We start from the raw sequence: 9498 nt of genomic DNA on the forward strand, positions 1-9498 counted from the left end.
TCGAAATGTGTCTCGGAGAAACATAAAAAAGGGCCTCCATCGCCGGTTTCGATCGCACTTCATCTTAAACATTGTTGCCACAGGTCCTTTCGGGCGAAAAGCCGGCTAGAGAAAGGAAAATGACTTCAATGATTGTTACACATAGAAGAAACAGAATAAATGCGCACGTCCGCCGTACAAGTTATAACAACAGCGTTAACACCAGCGTTCGTCGAACACACACGCACGATGACGCAGTGTGCCGCGCTCATGTGCAATTCCGCACACCCTCCAGATGCCGCGCCTCGACTACATAACCGTTGCTTTCAATGTAGGGGACGCCAGCGAGCTGCTGGGAAAAAAAAATTAAAAGGAAGCCCATGTTCGGTAAACCATCCTTGCTGATGTGTACGAAGTTGTCGCAATGACGCACACATAATTAGTTATCTAAATCGCATCAGAACACTTCTGTCTCAAAATCAGTCCAAACATGGTCGACAGCATCACGAAACATGTACCTGGATCTGGCGGTAAGCAGGCATTGCATTTTAAAAGAAATTACCCTCTTATGGAGGCATTTCCCTGATAACGAGGAGGACGTAATAAATATGAAGAAAGGCGAACCGACACAGAGTCAAAGTTCGAATAAACCACGCACCTTTAAGACACGGACTCAGCAAGATAGGGCATGTCTTAAGGGAGCGCTGGATTTTTCCAAATATGAACTGCCAACCAGCAAGTTCGACCCCCCTTACAGGGTCAAAGAACGCAGTCGTAAAATGTAATTATCCGCATTCTCGTCACCATGATTGAAACATCAATCATGTAGCATGCAACACGGAACTTGCCACGGACTGCACCATCATTGTGCTAATTATTTCTCAAACCGACTAGCGCTGATCCGCCCACCTGCACCATTTCAGTAAGCGCCCAAAATCTCTAGTTGCCACCTTCGACTTCGTGGTGCGCCGGTAGAACTGAGTAGTGTAATTAGCATATGTTTGCAGATGTTTACGGTACTTCCTTTCGCCCTGCTGCGATTACCTGGGGACGCACCACGCATGCCCGGTAAAGTGACGGACAACGAAAAAATGCGGCACCAGGACCAGCGTTCAAATTTTGCATCACTCTCGCATGCTTAGTCAGAACTTGCCGGATGGAATGCAGGAGAGCTCGGCCTGAAACTATAGAGCGATACAAGGGTCCGTCCTTTCCCCCTTTCTCTTTAACATTACCCTTATACCCCTCGGCCGAAAATTGGCAACTATTCCCTACCTCAAGCACATTCTTTATGCCGACGATATCACCCTGTGGACCACCCACGGCAGTGATGGCGACATAGAGAACACTTTACAGGAAGCAGCCACCCTCACCCAAAATTACGCACGGACCATCGGACTGTCTTGCTCCCCAGAGAAGTCCGAACTGTTCCTCATCTGTCCTAAGAACCACCGCTGTCCCCGCTCCCCCATTGCCATTGAATTGAATGAATACCCGGTACCTGAGGTTAGCACACTCCTTGTACTGGGCCTGCACATCCAGAACAATGGCAAAAACACCAGTACCCTCAAGAAACTCAAGCAGGTTGCAGGCGCGATATCGCACCTCATCCGCAGGGTTTCGGGACATCATAGAGGAATGAAGGAGCGCAACTTATGTATCCTCATTCATGCCTTTGTCCTCAGCCGTGTGCTGTACACTACCCCATACTTACAACTATCCAAACATGACATAAACGCTTTGGATACTTTGATTCGCAAGGCATTCAAAGTAGCACTTCATCTTCCCCTCAACACACCCACAGACAGATTACTACGCCTGGGGCTCCACAACACGATTGGGGAACTGGTGGAGGCCCACCGACAGGCCCAATACATCAGGCTCACAAAAACTTCCATAGGTCGTTATATCCTGGGCTCCCTGGGAATCAGAATACCGGCCAACGACGCAACCCTCCTCGCCATCCCACGACCCTTTCACCGGGAGCTCCTCATCAGGCCGCTCCCGAAGAATATGCACCCGTCCCACCATGAGCAGCGCCGCAGAGCCCGTGCGAAGGCACTCCATCGAGCGTACGGCCCCCAGCCGGACGCCGTATGGGTGGACGCTGCCTGCACGGGTGATGAAGCGACAGCAGCTGCGGTGGACTCCTCTTCATCCACCCTCCTCACACTACCTCTCCCTCCAGATACGTCCCCAAAGGCTGCAGAGGAAGCCGCCATTGCACTTGCTATCACTCGCACGGAAGCACGGTATATTTTAAGTGACTCTAAAACTGCGATTCTAAATTTTTCTCGAGGCCGAGTTCATGTGCCTGCTTTTGACATACTGGACTCGCCCGATGCACCCCCGCCCCGCCATGTGGAGGTGACATGGGTGCCTGCGCACTCCGGGGATCCCGGAAACGAGGCCGCCAACCTTTTAGTCCGAGGTTCTTTCAACCGGGCTCAGGTGGCCTCGGATCGGGGATTCACAAAGGAGTGCATGCACTCATTCAGTGAGGTGACCCAGGCATACAGAGCGTCACGCCAGCTTACCCCCCGCCCCACCCGTCTCTAGATAACAGGCACGCAACACTCTGGCGCAAATTACAGACACACACTCTCCCCTCGCCCCTTACCCTAACCCACTATCATCCCTCCTTCCCCACTCCTGCTTGCGCCCTATGCCCAGGACCATTCGCTTCTTTCCTCCACATCCTTTCTCTCTGCCCGTCGGACCCTCCCCCGCGGGACCTAGAGAACCTCAAGACCTGGCAGGAATGGGAGACCCTGCTGCGCTCGGAGGACCCGGCCATGCAGACCATCGCCACCGGCTGTGCTGCCAGTGTTATGGACCTTAAGAACATAAACACTTGAGTGCAGTGGGGTCGTGCAGGGACCCTGGGGCGTGCCCTGAATTCCTTTTGAAATAAAGTTTTTCTCTCTCTCTCCTAGCTGTAGTCAGCGAGAGTTCGATCGAGCGGGATAGCAGTCGCGATTGTACAGGATGATAAGGGGGCTAACCCTCTGGAGCGTTTTATGCATTGTTGAGTATGTTGCGAACTTGCAGCTTTTTCTCAATGTGAGCCCAAGCTAGCACATATTTTTTTCACGCGAATTTGTCACTTTCCATAGTGCAGATAAGGTTTTTCTTTTATAAACTAGCAAACGCAGCGAATAATGTATTTCAATGAGTTTTCTTGGTTGCACCACCTCCACCATTTCTTGCAGGCAGATTTTGCCGCCAGTCTTGATGTCACTTCTTTTTCTGAATGTCTGGCGTCATGTGCATCATCGAAGCAGAAAGTCATTCCATTATGTCGAGGGTGTTAACTTCACCATTCCTGGAGTTTGAATATTGGTATTCCAAAATATTTTGCCAGGCTGTAAAGAATTTTGCATACACTTATAAAATATTCAACATATGTTTTGAGGAAAGGGAATGGCGCAGTAACTGTCTCACTGTGGGTGGAAAAGTTCTATATTTGTGCGGAAGGAAGGGTGCGGAAGGAAGGAAGGGAAAACCATTTTCACTAATGCTTTTTCCTGCGGTTTTTCTCGTATATTTTTATGATGTAACTTTTTGGCTGTGGTAGAAATAAAGAAACTCAAACTCAAACACCTCAGTGGACACCCGAACCGCGTCGTAAGAGAAGGGATAAATGAGGGAGTGCAATAAAGGAAGGTTGCTTGGTTGGTTTGTGGGGTTTAACGTCCCAAAGCGACTAAGGCTATGAGAGACGCCGTAGTAGAGGGCTCCGGAAATTTCGACCACCTGGGGTTCTTCAACGTGCACTGACATGGCACAGTACACGGGCCTCTAGGATTTCTCCTCCATAGAAATTCAACCGCCGCGGCCGGGATCGAACCCGTGTCTTTCTGGTCAGCAGCTGAGCACCATAACCAGGCGCAGGGGCGCGAGTGTGTGAAAGCAACTGGTATCTGTTCTCGCTTCGGCGAGCGCGGCTTCGGCCGCTTATCTGTTTTTTCAGCAGCGTCCGCTACGGCGGACGCAGTTGTTGCTGCGACGCGCGTCATTTCTTTCCCTTTTTATGCGAAGCATATTACTCGCACAACCGAGCTCTTACTTGCTGCGCCGCGCACGGCCGCGTAGCTACCACTTGACCTTCACCGGCGCACCACGTGATATGACGTCACAAGAGCTGTGAAAGCTGGGGCCTCGTGCGCTCGCTTGCGGACGCGCAGCCTCCGCCGGCGGCCTAACTCCCTCTCCTACCGCTAGGAGATACTGACGTCACGCAAAAGGCGACGCACTCGTTGAGTCAGTTGAGCAGCGAGATGTCGGCCAGGGAGAGGGCGGCTCGCCAGACCGCAAAGCGCAAGTTACAAAGAGCCACGGGAAAGTGGTAAGGCGCCCGTCTACCGAGCCGAAGTACCCGGGTTCGAACCCGACCGCGGCGGCCGCGTTTCGATGGAGGTGAAACGCAAGAGGCGCCCGTGTGCTGTGCGATGTCAGTGCACGTTATAGATCCCCAGGTAGTCGAAATTATTCCGGAGACCTCCACTACGTCACCTCTTTCTCTTTCTTCTTTCACTCCTACCTTCCTCCCTTCCCTTACGGCGCGGTTCAGGTGTCCGCCGAGATATGCGAGACAGATACTGCGTCATTTCCTTTCCTCAAAAACCAATTTACCAATTTTTAACGGGAGAAGAACGAGAAGTACGGCTTGCCAAGCGACGTGCACAGTATGCAGCTTGACGGCAGCGTTCGACAACCGATGCCGAGGTGAAGGATGAAGCTTCGAGTACTTCTACTCGGTTCGAGCCGCGAAATGCTACCAAACGGAAAATGCGTGCTGAAGAAACTCCTGAACAGCGGGAACAGCGCCTTGTAAAGGAGCGTGCTTACCGGAAGAAGCAACGTGAGAAACGAATTACTTTACTGATCATCATAGTGTATTTATTGGTTTGAGAAAAATAAAGGAAGAAGCAGAGTAACACATGAGTTGTTCTTGTCTATGAAATGGCTAACCAGGTATAGCCAGGTAATGTCTTGTCTATGAATGGCTAACCAGGTATAGCCAGGTAATGTTTAATTTTTTTAGGCTACTATGCTTCGCATCCTAGGCTTAACCATAAGCTAAGCCAGGCCATTTTTCTTTCCTCTGATCTTTGAACTCTCCTCTATCTGCAGTGGCAGCGGTGGTGGCTCGGCTAGAGCCAGTTGGCAGGCCCGTGCAATTTTCCTTTTCATCCTTCTCTCAGCAACAACAACACCATAACCACTTAGGCGCTGAGGTGGCGCAGTGGTTATGGCTCTCGGCTGCTGAACCAAAAGACGCGGTCCCAGCTGTGGCGGTCGAATTTCTAAAAAAGGTTGGTTGGTTGGTTGGTTTATGGGGTTTAACGTCCCAAAGCGACTAAGGCTATGAGAGACGCCGTAGTGGAGGGCTCCGGAAATTTCGACCACCTGGGGTTCTTTAACGTGCACTGACATCGCACAGTACACGGGCCTCTAGAATTTCTCCTCCAAAGAAATTCAACAGCTGCGGCCGGGATCGAAAAAAGAAAGAAGAGGTTCTGTTCTACCACCTGGAGACCGTCAACTTGCACTGACATCGCACAGCACGCTTTTTGCCTTTCATCCTCAACGAAACGCGGCCGCCGCGGCCGGATTCGAACCCGTCCAGGTAGCCAAGAGCCCAGTATCCGGGCCAGTAGCTGAACGCTCTCACCACTGAGCCACCGCGACGAGTTGTAAAAAATTACCCTTTGCTCTTTTGGTAGGGTAGCTTGTGAATATGCTGTGTGTGGAAAAGTTCTATATTTGTGCGGAAGGAAGGAAGGGAAAACTATTTTCACCAATGCTTTTTCCTGCGGTTCGAGGGCATCTTCAGAGACGTCTTGGTTCTATCCCCAGGAGCCTTATCCGTCGAAGTCGTCCGCCTCTAATCAATGGTCGGTTGCCCTCAGTCCAGGGCTCCGCTGGCCACTGCCGCCCGTTGAGCTCGCTGTACCAGACCTCGTTGGTCTTCACAGCGGTCGCTGGACAGCAGAGTCTCCCATTTCTCCGCACTCGGAAAAATTTCTGTTTTGACTCGAAATGAAAAAAAAATTGGCTGTGGCTTAGGTAAGCTTAAGGCTGTATATCTCGAAGCGAAAAACTGCGGCGAGGCCGAGGATGTAGTGCAGTGTCTTCTGACACCTATCACATGGTGTGGGCCTTGCCCCTCCAACCCGGCCATTCCCCCTATCCCCAACCCAACCCGGAAGGACTGGGAGGCGACCCTGCTCGGCTGCCACGACTTACAGGGCGACCCACATGGAGCGAACTTGCGCTGCGGATTTTGAGCGGCGCGGCGGAACGCGGACGCACCGCCGCTGTGCCGCACCACAAGAGGCGGAAAACGGGCGGCTGCCGCCAAACCGCTGCCGACAAAAACAAAAAAAAAAAAGACTTGTAAGCTTAGTCTAAAGCCATTGTTTATTGGAGGGCGCATTCTCACTTTTTAGTTCAGCGTATGCTATCTCCCCTCTCCACTCCACCCCCACTCGGTTTCACCCTGCGCGCCGAGCCACCGGCAGCTGCTGCTAGCAGAGACGCAAAAATAGACTCAGCCTATAGTAGCGCCATCTGGTTCTCGGGACAGGAACCATTATTGTAAACAAACCGGCTCTCCTCTTAAGCCTAGAAGTGGGAGAATCGTCACTCTAAATAAAAAAATAAGGAAAACTTATCACTTATAAGTGTTATTATAGGCAAGGCGAGACGAAGCGAAAGACCGGTGCTCCATTTACGGCCAGTGAACGCAGTGAAAAAGGCAGCAACAACGAGAATTCAGTCCAAAGCGAGGGGTCCGGCTTCGAAAGGCGCCGCCATGTTTGTCGCCGCGCGCGGGCGGAAGCTAGATGCGGGAGCAGAGCGCCCTCATTGGTCCGCGCTTACAGCTCGCATTCGCCGCTTCCGGTGAGCGGCTGACCGCCGGGCGAACGTATCTAGCACTGCTTGGTCGGCGGCGAACGGCCGCCGGCGGCCAAGCGGCCGCCGCCGGGCGGCCGTACGCAGGTTTACCGCGAGAAAACCGCTCCATGTGGGTCGGGTCGGGCGCGCCCGGGCGGCGGCCACCGCCACTGGGGTCCCATACTAGGGACCACCACCTAGTGTTTGTAAGGATCGGTCCCTTACGGGCTGATCCAAACATACCTCCTGCTCATTCTTAATAAATGTTTTCACCACCACAATCAGGCCGAGGATGAGCCGCGCGTGTAGTGAATACGGTGCTGTCTTAGGTTGCTTTAGAGACATGTAATGTGGTGTGCAATCCTTTCGGGTGTACACCACGATATGAGAAAGGGATTTGCTTTACTTAAAAGCAATTTTCATTTCATTTCATTTTCCTTAAGACCCTTACGGCGCGGTTCGGGTGTCCACCGAGATGAGAGAGGTTCCTCGCGTACTGCTTTACTTTTATTTATTTTTTTTTTATTTTTTCCGCGTGTAACGTCACTTCTCTCGGGTGTACACCAAGATATGAGAGACAGGCATTTCCTTTCCTTAAACCCAATTTACATTTCATTTCATTTTTCTTAAGGCCCTTACGGCGCGGTTCGGGTATCCACCGAGATATGAGAGAGACAGGCGTCGTTTCCTTTGCTTAAAACCAATTTTCTTTTCATTTTCCTTCCCTTACTGTGGGGTTCGAGTGTGCGCCGAGATAAGAGTGTTTCCTGGCGCACTGTTTGTCTTTGTTTGTTTGTTTTTCTGCCTCTCCTGTGACGTCCCTCGGTTCTGCGCATGCGCAGCTGGGGCTAATTCTGATCTCGGAGCATACGCCTGTCTCGAGTTTGACTAGCCTAGTGAAGCTTTTCGCTTGAAAAATTGGCAGTGACAGCTCTGCTCTGCCAGCATATACGTAGCGTGAGGTGAAGGTGAGGTGTGACACCTTTACCAGAAAGAATGCGCATAACTGCCCTCTTGGAACGGTGGACACCTAAACCGTGCTTTAAGCTAAGTGGCGGTAGTCACAGGTGTGCGCTGCATGCGTCGGCATTGACAACTTTGTGCCAGAAACCCGGCGCTGAAGCAAAGGCCGTCGGCGTTTGTTGTGTTCATTGGCATTGGCGTTAACGTTTTACACTCCGATCATTTTAAGCAATGGAAGTGCGCATAACTGGTTCCCTGGGTCAGTGGACGCCTAAATCGCGCTTATATCTACGTGGGGAGATCAGAGTGAGATGTGGGCTGCAAGCATTGACAAGGTTGTGCCAGTAACGCGGCGCTGAAGCTATAGGACGTCGGCGTTCATTGTCTTCAATGGCGTTGGCGTTGTCAACGTTTTACACTCCAATCATTTTAAAAAAGAAGGCGAGCGCGCGCGGCGAGGCACGCCAGCTGTGCGCGTCTTCGCGCACGCGCAGCGCGGCTCTCCGGTAGCCACGCGAAACTGCTCAACCTCGGCCAGTGTAGCCCATGTTACAAAAATATTGCCGACGATTACGTTAACTTCCTAATGCGAAATCTGAGCGCAGCTGATCAGCTGTTTAAGCTTTTCGACAAATTGAGGCAAAGAATTCGAGCAAGACATGGATGTACGATTACAGACTTGTTATTTTTCACTCATATTGCTTCTTCAAGAAACACTCCAATTGCATTCTTGATTGTCATGAAGGAAGCTTTGTGGTTGGAGAAATAGATGGATATGTGCTCGACGTGCTGCACCAGTGCATTGTTCTCAAAGACGAGGTATATGCAAGTATGTCGCGAGGTTGTCACAGCCGTAGGAGGTGTTACGAGCAAGAGGAACGGGATGTTCTTCCGCATAAGTGGTAAGGAATTCCTGGTTGTCATTATACCTAAAGTCCCCACCCACCGTGCTACCCTGGAAGGTGGCAGTTAATGGTTGATCGCGAGAAATCGCCACCGTTGAAAGCGCTAACGCATACAGCCCACATCTCTCTCTCATCAACGTGAAAGACATGAGAGTGCAAAATGGCAACACAGACAAGTAAGGAAACAGGATGAGCGCTGCGTGCAGCGCTCATCCTGTTCCCTTAAGGCTCACCTCCATGGACACATCCGAGGCGCACGAGGGCAGCGCCTACGCGCCCAGCGCCGCACCGCGACAAGCGTCGGAAAACATACGCAACTCGATGGCCTGTCTCCTCCTATCGCTGGCACTGGCGCTCAGCTCATTTCAGCGAGGAAAATGGCGCGAAGGGCCGTACCTGGCCGTACCGGATGCCGAGATAACTGCGTTCTCTGATGGGTTACACCGACCGAAAACCAGCGAGCCACTTCCGGCGCCGGTGCGAGCCACTTCCGGCGCAGATATATTTGCCAAGCGCCAGCGCTAGCTCGCGTCTGCGCCTCGCGCATGCACAGACCGGCTGCGGCGTACGCTGGCACGCATAGGCGCTGCGATCGAGCGCCTCGGATGGGCCCATGGAGATGGGCCTTTACGTCCATGTTGCCATTCTGCGCTGTCATGTCTTTCACGAATACGCACCAACAAGCCCAGCTGCAAAAAAAACAAAAAAAAAAACAGAGCGCTCTTGGTGCTGCTTGGCACGCGTTGCA

This window comes from Amblyomma mixtum, chromosome 4, assembly GCF_055824585.1.
Source record: "Amblyomma mixtum isolate Tamu chromosome 4, ASM5582458v1, whole genome shotgun sequence".
In the NCBI taxonomy this organism is placed as follows: Eukaryota; Metazoa; Arthropoda; class Arachnida; order Ixodida; family Ixodidae; genus Amblyomma; species Amblyomma mixtum.